At 47.1% G+C, this 12,807-nt stretch overlaps 28 non-coding genes and 14 pseudogenes across 28 annotated transcripts; all 42 read left to right on the top strand.

Moving 5' to 3' along the window:
• Positions 1-303: 303 nt before the first annotated feature.
• Positions 304-422, top strand: LOC138463608 (5S ribosomal RNA). The gene has a single exon (XR_011266195.1). It is a non-coding gene; the product is annotated as a 5S ribosomal RNA (ribosomal RNA).
• A 106-nt stretch (positions 423-528) lies between these two features.
• On the top strand, positions 529-647 carry LOC138463144 (5S ribosomal RNA). The gene has a single exon (XR_011265730.1). It is a non-coding gene; the product is annotated as a 5S ribosomal RNA (ribosomal RNA).
• Positions 648-753: 106 nt separating this feature from the next.
• On the top strand, positions 754-872 carry LOC138455921 (5S ribosomal RNA; annotated as a pseudogene).
• Positions 873-978: 106 nt separating this feature from the next.
• Positions 979-1,087, top strand: LOC138456920 (5S ribosomal RNA; annotated as a pseudogene).
• A 463-nt stretch (positions 1,088-1,550) lies between these two features.
• On the top strand, positions 1,551-1,669 carry LOC138455108 (5S ribosomal RNA). The gene has a single exon (XR_011261751.1). It is a non-coding gene; the product is annotated as a 5S ribosomal RNA (ribosomal RNA).
• Positions 1,670-1,775: 106 nt separating this feature from the next.
• On the top strand, positions 1,776-1,894 carry LOC138457036 (5S ribosomal RNA). Its single transcript, XR_011262173.1, has one exon. It is a non-coding gene; the product is annotated as a 5S ribosomal RNA (ribosomal RNA).
• Positions 1,895-2,000: 106 nt separating this feature from the next.
• Positions 2,001-2,119, top strand: LOC138462070 (5S ribosomal RNA). Its single transcript, XR_011264674.1, has one exon. It is a non-coding gene; the product is annotated as a 5S ribosomal RNA (ribosomal RNA).
• A 106-nt stretch (positions 2,120-2,225) lies between these two features.
• LOC138459001 (5S ribosomal RNA) lies at positions 2,226-2,334 on the top strand (annotated as a pseudogene).
• A 463-nt stretch (positions 2,335-2,797) lies between these two features.
• On the top strand, positions 2,798-2,916 carry LOC138461366 (5S ribosomal RNA). The gene has a single exon (XR_011263983.1). It is a non-coding gene; the product is annotated as a 5S ribosomal RNA (ribosomal RNA).
• A 106-nt stretch (positions 2,917-3,022) lies between these two features.
• Positions 3,023-3,141, top strand: LOC138463168 (5S ribosomal RNA). The gene has a single exon (XR_011265755.1). It is a non-coding gene; the product is annotated as a 5S ribosomal RNA (ribosomal RNA).
• Positions 3,142-3,247: 106 nt separating this feature from the next.
• LOC138454422 (5S ribosomal RNA) lies at positions 3,248-3,366 on the top strand. Its single transcript, XR_011261099.1, has one exon. It is a non-coding gene; the product is annotated as a 5S ribosomal RNA (ribosomal RNA).
• Positions 3,367-3,472: 106 nt separating this feature from the next.
• On the top strand, positions 3,473-3,581 carry LOC138456113 (5S ribosomal RNA; annotated as a pseudogene).
• A 106-nt stretch (positions 3,582-3,687) lies between these two features.
• On the top strand, positions 3,688-3,806 carry LOC138463888 (5S ribosomal RNA). Its single transcript, XR_011266472.1, has one exon. It is a non-coding gene; the product is annotated as a 5S ribosomal RNA (ribosomal RNA).
• A 106-nt stretch (positions 3,807-3,912) lies between these two features.
• On the top strand, positions 3,913-4,021 carry LOC138456919 (5S ribosomal RNA; annotated as a pseudogene).
• Positions 4,022-4,474: 453 nt separating this feature from the next.
• LOC138458009 (5S ribosomal RNA) lies at positions 4,475-4,593 on the top strand. Its single transcript, XR_011262340.1, has one exon. It is a non-coding gene; the product is annotated as a 5S ribosomal RNA (ribosomal RNA).
• Positions 4,594-4,699: 106 nt separating this feature from the next.
• Positions 4,700-4,818, top strand: LOC138454028 (5S ribosomal RNA). Its single transcript, XR_011260723.1, has one exon. It is a non-coding gene; the product is annotated as a 5S ribosomal RNA (ribosomal RNA).
• A 106-nt stretch (positions 4,819-4,924) lies between these two features.
• Positions 4,925-5,033, top strand: LOC138457465 (5S ribosomal RNA; annotated as a pseudogene).
• A 453-nt stretch (positions 5,034-5,486) lies between these two features.
• Positions 5,487-5,605, top strand: LOC138462869 (5S ribosomal RNA). The gene has a single exon (XR_011265457.1). It is a non-coding gene; the product is annotated as a 5S ribosomal RNA (ribosomal RNA).
• Positions 5,606-5,711: 106 nt separating this feature from the next.
• Positions 5,712-5,830, top strand: LOC138462849 (5S ribosomal RNA). Its single transcript, XR_011265437.1, has one exon. It is a non-coding gene; the product is annotated as a 5S ribosomal RNA (ribosomal RNA).
• A 106-nt stretch (positions 5,831-5,936) lies between these two features.
• Positions 5,937-6,055, top strand: LOC138462069 (5S ribosomal RNA). Its single transcript, XR_011264672.1, has one exon. It is a non-coding gene; the product is annotated as a 5S ribosomal RNA (ribosomal RNA).
• Positions 6,056-6,161: 106 nt separating this feature from the next.
• Positions 6,162-6,280, top strand: LOC138459932 (5S ribosomal RNA). The gene has a single exon (XR_011262712.1). It is a non-coding gene; the product is annotated as a 5S ribosomal RNA (ribosomal RNA).
• A 97-nt stretch (positions 6,281-6,377) lies between these two features.
• Positions 6,378-6,486, top strand: LOC138459471 (5S ribosomal RNA; annotated as a pseudogene).
• A 463-nt stretch (positions 6,487-6,949) lies between these two features.
• Positions 6,950-7,068, top strand: LOC138463606 (5S ribosomal RNA). The gene has a single exon (XR_011266193.1). It is a non-coding gene; the product is annotated as a 5S ribosomal RNA (ribosomal RNA).
• A 106-nt stretch (positions 7,069-7,174) lies between these two features.
• On the top strand, positions 7,175-7,293 carry LOC138454387 (5S ribosomal RNA). The gene has a single exon (XR_011261066.1). It is a non-coding gene; the product is annotated as a 5S ribosomal RNA (ribosomal RNA).
• A 106-nt stretch (positions 7,294-7,399) lies between these two features.
• On the top strand, positions 7,400-7,518 carry LOC138462068 (5S ribosomal RNA). Its single transcript, XR_011264671.1, has one exon. It is a non-coding gene; the product is annotated as a 5S ribosomal RNA (ribosomal RNA).
• A 107-nt stretch (positions 7,519-7,625) lies between these two features.
• LOC138458027 (5S ribosomal RNA) lies at positions 7,626-7,734 on the top strand (annotated as a pseudogene).
• Positions 7,735-8,197: 463 nt separating this feature from the next.
• Positions 8,198-8,316, top strand: LOC138463605 (5S ribosomal RNA). Its single transcript, XR_011266192.1, has one exon. It is a non-coding gene; the product is annotated as a 5S ribosomal RNA (ribosomal RNA).
• Positions 8,317-8,422: 106 nt separating this feature from the next.
• On the top strand, positions 8,423-8,541 carry LOC138463142 (5S ribosomal RNA). The gene has a single exon (XR_011265728.1). It is a non-coding gene; the product is annotated as a 5S ribosomal RNA (ribosomal RNA).
• A 106-nt stretch (positions 8,542-8,647) lies between these two features.
• Positions 8,648-8,766, top strand: LOC138455920 (5S ribosomal RNA; annotated as a pseudogene).
• A 106-nt stretch (positions 8,767-8,872) lies between these two features.
• Positions 8,873-8,981, top strand: LOC138456918 (5S ribosomal RNA; annotated as a pseudogene).
• Positions 8,982-9,444: 463 nt separating this feature from the next.
• Positions 9,445-9,563, top strand: LOC138454078 (5S ribosomal RNA). Its single transcript, XR_011260771.1, has one exon. It is a non-coding gene; the product is annotated as a 5S ribosomal RNA (ribosomal RNA).
• A 106-nt stretch (positions 9,564-9,669) lies between these two features.
• LOC138456914 (5S ribosomal RNA) lies at positions 9,670-9,788 on the top strand. The gene has a single exon (XR_011262152.1). It is a non-coding gene; the product is annotated as a 5S ribosomal RNA (ribosomal RNA).
• A 106-nt stretch (positions 9,789-9,894) lies between these two features.
• On the top strand, positions 9,895-10,013 carry LOC138462067 (5S ribosomal RNA). The gene has a single exon (XR_011264670.1). It is a non-coding gene; the product is annotated as a 5S ribosomal RNA (ribosomal RNA).
• A 106-nt stretch (positions 10,014-10,119) lies between these two features.
• LOC138458999 (5S ribosomal RNA) lies at positions 10,120-10,228 on the top strand (annotated as a pseudogene).
• A 463-nt stretch (positions 10,229-10,691) lies between these two features.
• On the top strand, positions 10,692-10,810 carry LOC138461364 (5S ribosomal RNA). Its single transcript, XR_011263981.1, has one exon. It is a non-coding gene; the product is annotated as a 5S ribosomal RNA (ribosomal RNA).
• Positions 10,811-10,916: 106 nt separating this feature from the next.
• Positions 10,917-11,035, top strand: LOC138463372 (5S ribosomal RNA). Its single transcript, XR_011265959.1, has one exon. It is a non-coding gene; the product is annotated as a 5S ribosomal RNA (ribosomal RNA).
• A 106-nt stretch (positions 11,036-11,141) lies between these two features.
• LOC138454421 (5S ribosomal RNA) lies at positions 11,142-11,260 on the top strand. The gene has a single exon (XR_011261098.1). It is a non-coding gene; the product is annotated as a 5S ribosomal RNA (ribosomal RNA).
• A 106-nt stretch (positions 11,261-11,366) lies between these two features.
• On the top strand, positions 11,367-11,475 carry LOC138456112 (5S ribosomal RNA; annotated as a pseudogene).
• Positions 11,476-11,581: 106 nt separating this feature from the next.
• On the top strand, positions 11,582-11,700 carry LOC138461891 (5S ribosomal RNA). The gene has a single exon (XR_011264496.1). It is a non-coding gene; the product is annotated as a 5S ribosomal RNA (ribosomal RNA).
• A 106-nt stretch (positions 11,701-11,806) lies between these two features.
• Positions 11,807-11,925, top strand: LOC138465118 (5S ribosomal RNA). The gene has a single exon (XR_011267692.1). It is a non-coding gene; the product is annotated as a 5S ribosomal RNA (ribosomal RNA).
• A 106-nt stretch (positions 11,926-12,031) lies between these two features.
• Positions 12,032-12,140, top strand: LOC138457931 (5S ribosomal RNA; annotated as a pseudogene).
• Positions 12,141-12,246: 106 nt separating this feature from the next.
• LOC138456916 (5S ribosomal RNA) lies at positions 12,247-12,355 on the top strand (annotated as a pseudogene).
• The last annotated feature ends 452 nt before the right edge of the window (positions 12,356-12,807 follow it).

Genomic DNA, 12,807 nt, shown 5'->3' with positions numbered 1-12,807 from the left:
TTCATGGGTAATAAATCGACTTTCACATGTAATGCAGTACAGAGAATATTGAGTCCTTCAAGAGGCATGAAAGAAACCCATTATTGTGTTGATTGTTCTCTCCACCTCCCTGCAACAGACACAGGATGGATGAATTAAAGTTATCCTACCAGACATAGGAGTCCTGAATGGGCCCACCAGTCTTATATATCTCGCCTGATCGAGCCTGATCGAGCGATGAGCGTGGTATCATGTTGCAAGTGGCTGCATGGCTTAGCTTACTAAATGCAAATGCATAAGAGTAATATTCTTAGCATTCCTTGAGCCTACGGCCACACCACACTGAATGCACCCGATCTCGTCTGATCTTGGAAGTTAAGCAGTGTCAGGCCTAGTTAGTACCTGGATGGGAGACCGCCTGGGAATACCAGGTGCTGTAGGCTTTTTTGTGCTCCAAGTTCAGGAAGTGAGCCATTTCTCAATTGCCTTTCAAAACTGCAAGGTCTAGCCGACTAGATGCTTAAAAGTACAAAACTCACAAGGCCCAGAGCCTACGGCCACACCACACTGAATGCGCCCGATCTCGTCTGATCTCGGAAGCTAAGCAGTGTCGGGCCTCGTTAGTACCTGAATGGGAGACCGCCTGGGAATACCAGGTGCTGTAGGCTTTTTTGTGCTCCAAGTTCAGGAAGTGAGCCATTTCTCAATTGCCTTTCAAAACTGCAAGGTCTAGCTGACTAGATGCTTAAAAGTACAAAACTCACTAGGCCCAGAGCCTACGGCCACACCACACTGATTGCGCCTGATCTTGCCTGATCTAGGAAGCTAAGCAGTGTTGGGCCTAGTTAGTACCTGGATGGGAGACCACCTGGGAATACCAGGTGCTGTAGGCTTTTTTGTGCTCCAAGTTCAGGAAGTGAGCCATTTCACAATTGCCTTTCAAAACTGCAAGGTCTAGCCGACTAGATGCTTAAAAGTACAAAACTCACTAGGCCCAGAGCCTACGGCCACACCACACTGAATGCGCCCGATCTCGGAAGCTAAGCAGGGTCGGGCCTAGTTAGTACCTGGATGGGAGACTGCCTGGGAATACCAGGTGCTGTAGGCTTTTTTGTGCTCCATGATTAGTAATTGCGCAACTTCTCAATTATTTTTCAAATTTGGTATGTTTCCAAAATAATTGTATACCGTTTTATAGCGGAAATGTTGGACAACATCATGAGGGCTGGAGCTACCTTTTTACATAGAATTAGCATACAGGTAGTGTGTTCATGGGTAATAAATCGACTTTCACATGTAATGCAGTACAGAGAATATTGAGTCCTTCAAGAGGCATGAAAGAAAACCATTATTGTGTTGATTGTTCTCTCCACCTCCCTGCAACAGACACAGGATGGATGAATTAAAGTTATCCTACCAGACATAGGAGTCCTGAATGGGCCCACCAGTCTTATATATCTCGCCTGATCGAGCCTGATCGAGCGATGAGCGTGGTATCATGTTGCAAGTGGCTGCATGGCTTAGCTTACTAAATGCAAATGCATAAGAGTAATATTCTTAGCATTCCTAGAGCCTATGGCCACACCACACTGAATGCACCCGATCTTGTCTGATCTCGGAAGTTAAGCAGTGTTAGGCCTAGTTAGTACCTGGATGGGAGACTGCCTGGGAATACCAGGTGCTGTAGGTTTTTTTGTGCTCCAAGTTCAGGAAGTGAGCCCTTTCTCAATTGCCTTTCAAAACTGCAAGGTCTAGCCGACTAGATGCTTAAAAGTACAAAACTCACTAGGCCCAGAGCCTACGGCCACACCACACTGAATGCGCCTGATCTCGTCTGATCTCAGAAGCTAAGCAGTGTTGGGCCTAGTTAGTACCTGGATGGGAGACCGCCTGGGAATACCAGGTGCTGTAGGCTTTTTTGTACTCCAAGTTCAGGAAGTGAGCCATTTCTCAATTGCCTTTCAAAACTGCAAGGTCTAACCGACTAGATGCTTAAAAGTACAAAACTCACAAGGCCCAGAGCCTACGGCCACACCACACTGAATGCGCCCGATCTCGTCTGATCTCGGAAGCTAAGCAGTGTCGGGCCTCGTTAGTACCTGGATGGGAGACCGCCTGGGAATACCAGGTGCTGTAGGCTTTTTTGTGCTCCAAGTTCAGGAAGTGAGCCATTTCACAATTGCCTTTCAAAACTGCAAGGTCTAGCCGACTAGATGCTTAAAAGTACAAAACTCACTAGGCCCAGAGCCTACGGCCACACCACACAGAATGTGCCCGATCTCGGAAGCTAAGCAGGGTCGGGCCTAGTTAGTACCTGGATGGGAGACTGCCTGGGAATACCAGGTGCTGTAGGCTTTTTTGTGCTCCATGATTAGTAATTGCGCAACTTCTCAATTATTTTTCAAATTTGGTATGTTTCCAAAATAATTGTATCCCGTTTTATAGCGGAAATGTTGGACAACATCATGAGGGCTGGAGCTACCTTTTTACATAGAATTAGCATACAGGTAGTGTGTTCATGGGTAATAAATCGACTTTCACATGTAATGCAGTACAGAGAATATTGAGTCCTTCAAGAGGCATGAAAGAAACCCATTATTGTGTTGATTGTTCTCTCCACCTCCCTGCAACAGACACAGGATGGATGAATTAAAGTTATCCTACCAGACATAGGAGTCCTGAATGGGCCCACCAGTCTTATATATCTCGCCTGATCGAGCCGGATCGAGCGATGAGCGTGGTATCATGTTGCAAGTGGCTGCATGGCTTAGCTTACTAAATGCAAATGCATAAGAGTAATATTCTTAGCATTCCTAGAGCCTACGGCCACACCACACTGAATGCACCCGATCTCGTCTGATCTCGGAAGTTAAGCAGTGTCAGGCCTAGTTAGTACCTGGATGGGAGACCGCCTGGGAATACCAGGTGCTGTAGGCTTTTTTGTGCTCCAAGTTCAGGAAGTGAGCCCTTTCTCAATTGCCTTTTAAAACTGCAAGGTCTAGCCGACTAGATGCTTAAAAGTACAAAACTCACAAGGCCCAGAGCCTACGGCCACACCACACTGAATGTGCCCGATCTCGTCTGATCTCGGAAGCTAAGCAGTGTCGGGCCTCGTTAGTACCTGGATGGGAGACCACCTGGGAATACCAGGTGCTGTAGGCTTTTTTGTGCTCCAAGTTCAGGAAGTGAGCCATTTCTCAATTGCCTTTCAAAACTGCAAGGTCTAGCTGACTAGATGCTTAAAAGTACAAAACTCACTAGGCCCAGAGACTACGGACACACCACACTGATTGCGCCCGATCTCGTCTGATCTCGGAAGCTAAGCAGTGTCGGGCCTAGTTAGTACCTGGATGGGAGACCACCTGGGAATACCAGGTGCTGTAGGCTTTTTTGTGCTCCAAGTTCAGGAAGTGAGCCATTTCACAATTGCCTTTCAAAACTGCAAGGTCTAGCCGACTAGATGCTTAAAAGTACAAAACTCACTAGGCCCAGAGCCTACGGCCACACCACACTGAATGCGCCCGATCTCGGAAGCTAAGCAGGGTCGGGCCTAGTTAGTACCTGGATGGGAGACCGCCTGGGAATACCAGGTGCTGTAGGCTTTTTTGTACTCCAAGTTCAGGAAGTGAGCCATTTCTCAATTGCCTTTTAAAACTGCAAGGTCTAGCCGACTAGATGCTTAAAAGTACAAAACTCACTAGGCCCAGAGCCTACAGCCACACCACACTGAATGCGCCTGATCTCGTCTGATCTCAGAAGCTAAGCAGTGTCAGGCCTAGTTAGTACCTGGATGGGAGACCGCCTGGGAATACCAGGTGCTGTAGGCTTTTTTGTGCTCCAAGTTCAGGAAGTGAGCCATTTCACAATTGCCTTTCAAAACTGCAAGGTCTAGCCGACTAGATGCTTAAAAGTACAAAACTCACTAGGTCCAGAGCCTACGGCCACACCACACTGAATGCGCCCGATCTCGGAAGCTAAGCAGGGTCGGGCCTAGTTAGTACCTGGATGGGAGACTGCCTGGGAATACCAGGTGCTGTAGGCTTTTTTGTGCTCCATGATTATTAATTGCGCAACTTCTCAATTATTTTTCAAATTTGGTATGTTTCCAAAATAATTGTATACCGTTTTATAGCGGAAATGTTGGACAACATCATGAGGGCTGGAGCTACCTTTTTACATAGAATTAGCATACAGGTAGTGTGTTCATGGGTAATAAATCGACTTTCACATGTAATGCAGTACAGAGAATATTGAGTCCTTCAAGAGGCATGAAAGAAAACCATTATTGTGTTGATTGTTCTCTCCACCTCCCTGCAACAGACACAGGATGGATGAATTAAAGTTATCCTACCAGACATAGGAGTCCTGAATGGGCCCACCAGTCTTATATATCTCGCCTGATCGAGCGATGAGCGTGGTATCATGTTGCAAGTGGCTGCATGGCTTAGCTTACTAAATGCAAATGCATAAGAGTAATATTCTTAGCATTCCTAGAGCCTACGGCCACACCACACTGAATGCACCCGATCTCGTCTGATCTCGGAAGTTAAGCAGTGTTAGGCCTAGTTAGTACCTGGATGGGAGACCGCCTGGGAATACCAGGTGCTGTAGGCTTTTTTGTGCTCCAAGTTCAGGAAGTGAACCCTTTCTCAATTGCCTTTCAAAACTGCAAGGTCTAGCCGAGTAGATGCTTAAAAGTACAAAACTCATTAGGCCCAGAGCCTACGGCCACACCACACTGAGTGCGCCTGATCTCGTCTGATCTCGGAAGCTAAGCATTGTTGGGCCTAGTTAGTACCTGGATGGGAGACCGCCTGGGAATACCAGGTGCTGTAGGCTTTTTTGTGCTCCAAGTTCAGGAAGTGAGCCATTTCTCAATTGCCTTTCAAAACTGCAAGGTCTAGCCGACTAGATGCTTAAAAGTACAAAACTCACTAGGCCCAGAGCCTACAGCCACACCACACTGAATGCGCCCGATCTCGGAAGCTAAGCAGGGTCGGGCCTAGTTAGTACCTGGATGGGAGACTGCCTGGGAATACCAGGTGCTGTAGGCTTTTTTGTGCTCCATGATTAGTAATTGCGCAACTTCTCAATTATTTTTCAAATTTGGTATGTTTCCAAAATAATTGTATCCCGTTTTATAGCGGAAATGTTGGACAACATCATGAGGGCTGGAGCTACCTTTTTACATAGAATTAGCATACAAGTAGTGTGTTCATGGGTAATAAATCGACTTTCACATGTAATGCAGTACAGAGAATATTGAGTCCTTCAAGAGGCATGAAAGAAACCCATTATTGTGTTGATTGTTCTCTCCACCTCCCTGCAACAGACACAGGATGGATGAATTAAAGTTATCCTACCAGACATAGGAGTCCTGAATGGGCCCACCAGTCTTATATATCTCGCCTGATCGAGCGATGAGCGTGGTATCATGTTGCAAGTGGCTGCATGGCTTAGCTTACTAAATGCAAATGCATAAGAGTAATATTCTTAGCATTCCTAGAGCCTACGGCCACACCACACTGAATGCACCCGATCTCGTCTGATCTCGGAAGTGAAGCAGTGTCAGGCCTAGTTAGTACCTGGATGGGAGACCGCCTGGGAATACCAGGTGCTGTAGGCTTTTTTGTGCTCCAAGTTCAGGAAGTGAGCCCTTTCTCAATTGCCTTTTAAAACTGCAAGGTCTAGCCGACTAGATGCTTAAAAGTACAAAACTTCCTAGGCCCAGAGCCTACGGCCACACCACACTGAATGCGCCTGATCTCGTCTGATCTCAGAAGCTAAGCAGTGTCGGGCCTAGTTAGTAGCTGGATGGGAGACCGCCTGGGAATACCAGGTGCTGTAGGCTTTTTTGTACTCCAAGTTCAGGAAGTGAGCCATTTCTCAATTGCCTTTCAAAACTGCAAGGTCTAGCCGACTAGATGCTTAAAAGTACAAAACTCACAAGGCCCAGAGCCTACGGCCACACCACACTGAATGCGCCCGATCTCGTCTGATCTCGGAAGCTAAGCAGTGTCGGGCCTCGTTAGTACCTGGATGGGAGACCGCCTGGGAATACCAGGTGCTGTAGGCTTTTTTGTGCTCCAAGTTCAGGAAGTGAGCCATTTCTCAATTGCCTTTCAAAACTGCAAGGTCTAGCTGACTAGATGCTTAAAAGTACAAAACTCACTAGGCCCAGAGCCTACGGCCACACCACACTGATTGCGCCCGATCTCGTCTGATCTCGGAAGCTAAGCAGTGTCGGGCCTAGTTAGTACCTGGATGGGAGACCACCTGGGAATACCAGGTGCTGTAGGCTTTTTTGTGCTCCAAGTTCAGGAAGTGAGCCATTTCACAATTGCCTTTCAAAACTGCAAGGTCTAGTGCTTAAAAGTACAAAACTCACTAGGCCTAGAGCCTACGGCCACACCACACTGAATGCGCCCGATCTCAGAAACTAAGCAGGGTCGGGCCTAGTTAGTACCTGGATGGGAGACTGCCTGGGAATACCAGGTGCTGTAGGCTTTTTTGTGCTCCATGATTAGTAATTGCGCAACTTCTCAATTATTTTTCAAATTTGGTATGTTTCCAAAATAATTGTATCCCGTTTTATAGCGGAAATGTTGGACAACATCATGAGGGCTGGAGCTACCTTTTTACATAGAATTAGCATACAGGTAGTGTGTTCATGGGTAATAAATCGACTTTCACATGTAATGCAGTACAGAGAATATTGAGTCCTTCAAGAGGCATGAAAGAAAACCATTATTGTGTTGATTGTTCTCTCCACCTCCCTGCAACAGACACAGGATGGATGAATTAAAGTTATCCTACCAGACATAGGAGTCCTGAATGGGCCCACCAGTCTTATATATCTCGCCTGATCGAGCCTGATCGAGCGATGAGCGTGGTATCATGTTGCAAGTGGCTGCATGGCTTAGCTTACTAAATGCAAATGCATAAGAGTAATATTCTTAGCATTCCTAGAGCCTACGGCCACACCACACTGAATGCACCCGATCTCGTCTGATCTTGGAAGTTAAGCAGTGTCAGGCCTAGTTAGTACCTGGATGGGAGACCGCCTGGGAATACCAGGTGCTGTAGGCTTTTTTGTGCTCCAAGTTCAGGAAGTGAGCCCTTTCTCAATTGCCTTTTAAAACTGCAAGGTCTAGCCGACTAGATGCTTAAAAGTACAAAACTCACTAGGCCCAGAGCCTACGGCCACACCACACTGAATGCGCCTGATCTCGTCTGATCTCAGAAGCTAAGCAGTGTCGGGCCTAGTTAGTACCTGGATGGGAGACCGCCTGGGAATACCAGGTGCTGTAGGCTTTTTTGTACTCCAAGTTCAGGAAGTGAGCCATTTCTCAATTGCCTTTCAAAACTGCAAGGTCTAGCCGACTAGATGCTTAAAAGTACAAAACTCACAAGGCCCAGAGCCTACGGCCACACCACACTGAATGCGCCCGATCTCGTCTGATCTCGGAAGCTAAGCAGTGTCGGGCCTCGTTAGTACCTGGATGGGAGACCGCCTGGGAATACCAGGTGCTGTAGGCTTTTTTTGTGCTCCAAGTTCAGGAAGTGAGCCATTTCACAATTGCCTTTCAAAACTGCAAGGTCTAGCCGACTAGATGCTTAAAAGTACAAAACTCACTAGGCCCAGCGCCTACGGCCACACCACACTGAATGCGCCTGATCTCGGAAGCTAAGCAGGGTCGGGCCTAGTTAGTACCTGGATGGGAGACTGCCTGGGAATACCAGGTGCTGTAGGCTTTTTTGTGCTCCATGATTAGTAATTGCGCAACTTCTCAATTATTTTTCAAATTTGGTATGTTTCCAAAATAATTGTATCCCGTTTTATAGCGGAAATGTTGGACAACATCATGAGGGCTGGAGCTACCTTTTTACATAGAATTAGCATACAGGTAGTGTGTTCATGGGTAATAAATCGACTTTCACATGTAATGCAGTACAGAGAATATTGAGTCCTTCAAGAGGCATGAAAGAAACCCATTATTGTGTTGATTGTTCTCTCCACCTCCCTGCAACAGACACAGGATGGATGAATTAAAGTTATCCTACCAGACATAGGAGTCCTGAATGGGCCCACCAGTCTTATATATCTCGCCTGATCGAGCCTGATCGAGCGATGAGCGTGGTATCATGTTGCAAGTGGCTGCATGGCTTAGCTTACTAAATGCAAATGCATAAGAGTAATATTCTTAGCATTCCTTGAGCCTACGGCCACACCACACTGAATGCACCCGATCTCGTCTGATCTTGGAAGTTAAGCAGTGTCAGGCCTAGTTAGTACCTGGATGGGAGACCGCCTGGGAATACCAGGTGCTGTAGGCTTTTTTGTGCTCCAAGTTCAGGAAGTGAGCCATTTCTCAATTGCCTTTCAAAACTGCAAGGTCTAGCCGACTAGATGCTTAAAAGTACAAAACTCACAAGGCCCAGAGCCTACGGCCACACCACACTGAATGCGCCCGATCTCGTCTGATCTCGGAAGCTAAGCAGTGTCGGGCCTCGTTAGTACCTGAATGGGAGACCGCCTGGGAATACCAGGTGCTGTAGGCTTTTTTGTGCTCCAAGTTCAGGAAGTGAGCCATTTCTCAATTGCCTTTCAAAACTGCAAGGTCTAGCTGACTAGATGCTTAAAAGTACAAAACTCACTAGGCCCAGAGCCTACGGCCACACCACACTGATTGCGCCTGATCTTGCCTGATCTAGGAAGCTAAGCAGTGTTGGGCCTAGTTAGTACCTGGATGGGAGACCACCTGGGAATACCAGGTGCTGTAGGCTTTTTTGTGCTCCAAGTTCAGGAAGTGAGCCATTTCACAATTGCCTTTCAAAACTGCAAGGTCTAGCCGACTAGATGCTTAAAAGTACAAAACTCACTAGGCCCAGAGCCTACGGCCACACCACACTGAATGCGCCCGATCTCGGAAGCTAAGCAGGGTCGGGCCTAGTTAGTACCTGGATGGGAGACTGCCTGGGAATACCAGGTGCTGTAGGCTTTTTTGTGCTCCATGATTAGTAATTGCGCAACTTCTCAATTATTTTTCAAATTTGGTATGTTTCCAAAATAATTGTATACCGTTTTATAGCGGAAATGTTGGACAACATCATGAGGGCTGGAGCTACCTTTTTACATAGAATTAGCATACAGGTAGTGTGTTCATGGGTAATAAATCGACTTTCACATGTAATGCAGTACAGAGAATATTGAGTCCTTCAAGAGGCATGAAAGAAAACCATTATTGTGTTGATTGTTCTCTCCACCTCCCTGCAACAGACACAGGATGGATGAATTAAAGTTATCCTACCAGACATAGGAGTCCTGAATGGGCCCACCAGTCTTATATATCTCGCCTGATCGAGCCTGATCGAGCGATGAGCGTGGTATCATGTTGCAAGTGGCTGCATGGCTTAGCTTACTAAATGCAAATGCATAAGAGTAATATTCTTAGCATTCCTAGAGCCTACGGCCACACCACACTGAATGCACCCGATCTTGTCTGATCTCGGAAGTTAAGCAGTGTTAGGCCTAGTTAGTACCTGGATGGGAGACTGCCTGGGAATACCAGGTGCTGTAGGCTTTTTTGTGCTCCAAGTTCAGGAAGTGAGCCCTTTCTCAATTGCCTTTCAAAACTGCAAGGTCTAGCCGACTAGATGCTTAAAAGTACAAAACTCACTAGGCCCAGAGCCTACGGCCACACCACACTGAATGCGCCTGATCTCGTCTGATCTCAGAAGCTAAGCAGTGTTGGGCCTAGTTAGTACCTGGATGGGAGACCGCCTGGGAATACCAGGTGCTGTAGGCTTTTTTGTACTCCAAGTTCAGGAAGTGAGCCATTTCTCAATTGCCTTTCAAAACTGCAAGGTCTAACCGACTAGATGCTTAAAAGTACAAAACTCACAAGGCCCAGAGCCTACGGCCACACCACACTGAATGCGCCCGATCTCGTCTGATCTCGGAAGCTAAGCAGTGTCGGGCCTCGTTAGTACCTGGATGGGAGACCGCCTGGGAATACCAGGTGCTGTAGGCTTTTTTGTGCTCCAAGTTCAGGAAGTGAGCCATTTCACAATTGCCTTTCAAAACTGCAAGGTCTAGCCGACTAGATGCTTAAAAGTACAAAACTCACTAGGCCCAGAGCCTACGGCCACACCACACAGAATGTGCCCGATCTCGGAAGCTAAGCAGGGTCGGGCCTAGTTAGTACCTGGATGGGAGACTGCCTGGGAATACCAGGTGCTGTAGGCTTTTTTGTGCTCCATGATTAGTAATTGCGCAACTTCTCAATTATTTTTCAAATTTGGTATGTTTCCAAAATAATTGTATCCCGTTTTATAGCGGAAATGTTGGACAACATCATGAGGGCTGGAGCTACCTTTTTACATAGAATTAGCATACAGGTAGTGTGTTCATGGGTAATAAATCGACTTTCACATGTAATGCAGTACAGAGAATATTGAGTCCTTCAAGAGGCATGAAAGAAACCCATTATTGTGTTGATTGTTCTCTCCACCTCCCTGCAACAGACACAGGATGGATGAATTAAAGTTATCCTACCAGACATAGGAGTCCTGAATGGGCCCACCAGTCTTATATATCTCGCCTGATCGAGCCGAATCGAGCGATGAGCGTGGTATCATGTTGCAAGTGGCTGCATGGCTTAGCTTACTAAATGCAAATGCATAAGAGTAATATTCTTAGCATTCCTAGAGCCTACGGCCACACCACACTGAATGCACCCGATCTCGTCTGATCTCGGAAGTTAAGCAGTGTCAGGCCTAGTTAGTACCTGGATGGGAGACCGCCTGGGAATACCAGGTGCTGTAGGCTTTTTTGTGCTCCAAGTTCAGGAAGTGAGCCCTTTCTCAATTGCCTTTTAAAACTGCAAGGTCTAGCCGACTAGATGCTTAAAAGTACAAAACTCACAAGGCCCAGAGCCTACGGCCACACCACACTGAATGTGCCCGATCTCGTCTGATCTCGGAAGCTAAGCAGTGTCGGGCCTCGTTAGTACCTGGATGGGAGACCGCCTGGGAATACCAGGTGCTGTAGGCTTTTTTGTGCTCCAAGTTCAGGAAGTGAGCCATTTCTCAATTGCCTTTCAAAACTGCAAGGTCTAGCTGACTAGATGCTTAAAAGTACAAAACTCACTAGGCCCAGAGACTACGGACACACCACACTGATTGCGCCCGATCTCGTCTGATCTCGGAAGCTAAGCAGTGTCGGGCCTAGTTAGTACCTGGATGGGAGACCACCTGGGAATACCAGGTGCTGTAGGCTTTTTTGTGCTCCAAGTTCAGGAAGTGAGCCATTTCACAATTGCCTTTCAAAACTGCAAGGTCTAGCCGACTAGATGCTTAAAAGTACAAAACTCACTAGGCCCAGAGCCTACGGCCACACCACACTGAATGCGCCCGATCTCGGAAGCTAAGCAGGGTCGGGCCTAGTTAGTACCTGGATGGGAGACCGCCTGGGAATACCAGGTGCTGTAGGCTTTTTTGTACTCCAAGTTCAGGAAGTGAGCCATTTCTCAATTGCCTTTTAAAACTGCAAGGTCTAGCCGACTAGATGCTTAAAAGTACAAAACTCACTAGGCCCAGAGCCTACAGCCACACCACACTGAATGCGCCTGATCTCATCTGATCTCAGAAGCTAAGCAGTGTCGGGCCTAGTTAGTACCTGGATGGGAGACCGCCTGGGAATACCAGGTGCTGTAGGCTTTTTTGTACTCCAAGTTCAGGAAGTGAGCCATTTCTCAATTGCCTTTCAAAACTGCAAGGTCTAGCCGACTAGATGCTTAAAAGTACAAAACTCACAAGGCCCAGAGCCTACGGCCACACCACACTGAATGCGCCCGATCTCGTCTGATCTCGGAAGCTACGCAGTGTCGGGCCTTGTTAGTACCTGGATGGGAGACCGCCTGGGAATACCAGGTGCTGTAGGCTTTTTTGTGCTCCAAGTTCAGGAAGGGAGCCATTTCTCAATTGCCTTTCAAAACTGCAAGGTCTAGCCGACTAGATGCTTAAAAGTACAAAACTCACAAGGCCCAGAGCCTACGGCCACACCACACTGAATGCGTCTGATCTCGGAAGCTAAGCAGTGTCGGGCCTCGTTAGTACCTGGATGGGAGACCGCCTGGGAATACCAGGTGCTGTAGGCTTTTTTGTGCTCCAAGTTCAGGAAGTGAGCCATTTCACAATTGCCTTTCAAAACTGCAAGGTCTAGCCGACTAGATGCTTAAAAGTACAAAACTCACTAGGCCCAGAGCCTACGGCCACACCACACTGAATGCGCCCGATCTCGGAAGCTAAGCAGGGTCGGGCCTAGTTAGTACCTGGATGGGAGACTGCCTGGGAATACCAGGTGCTGTAGGCTTTTTTGTGCTCCATGATTAGTAATTGCGCAACTTCTCAATTATTTTTCAAATTTGGTATGTTTCCAAAATAATTGTATACCGTTTTATAGCGGAAATGTTGGACAACATCATGAGGGCTGGAGCTACCTTTTTACATAGAATTAGCATACAGGTAGTGTGTTCATGGGTAATAAATCGACTTTCACATGTAATGCAGTACAGAGAATATTGAGTCCTTCAAGAGGCATGAAAGAAAACCATTATTGTGTTGATTGTTCTCTCCACCTCCCTGCAACAGACACAGGATGGATGAATTAAAGTTATCCTACCAGACATAGGAGTCCTGAATGGGCCCACCAGTCTTATATATCTCGCCTGATCGAGCCTGATCGAGCGATGAGCGTGGTATCATGTTGCAAGTGGCTGCATGGCTTAGCTTACTAAATGCAAATGCATAAGAGTAATATTCTTA

The sequence above is a fragment of the Ambystoma mexicanum genome, chromosome 4p, assembly GCF_040938575.1.
Source record: "Ambystoma mexicanum isolate Mex_15411 chromosome 4p, UKY_AmexF1_1, whole genome shotgun sequence".
NCBI classification, from domain to species: domain Eukaryota; kingdom Metazoa; phylum Chordata; class Amphibia; order Caudata; family Ambystomatidae; genus Ambystoma; species Ambystoma mexicanum.
The sequence above is the reverse complement of the archived record's forward strand: the minus strand, read 5'-3'. Positions and strand labels throughout refer to the sequence as shown.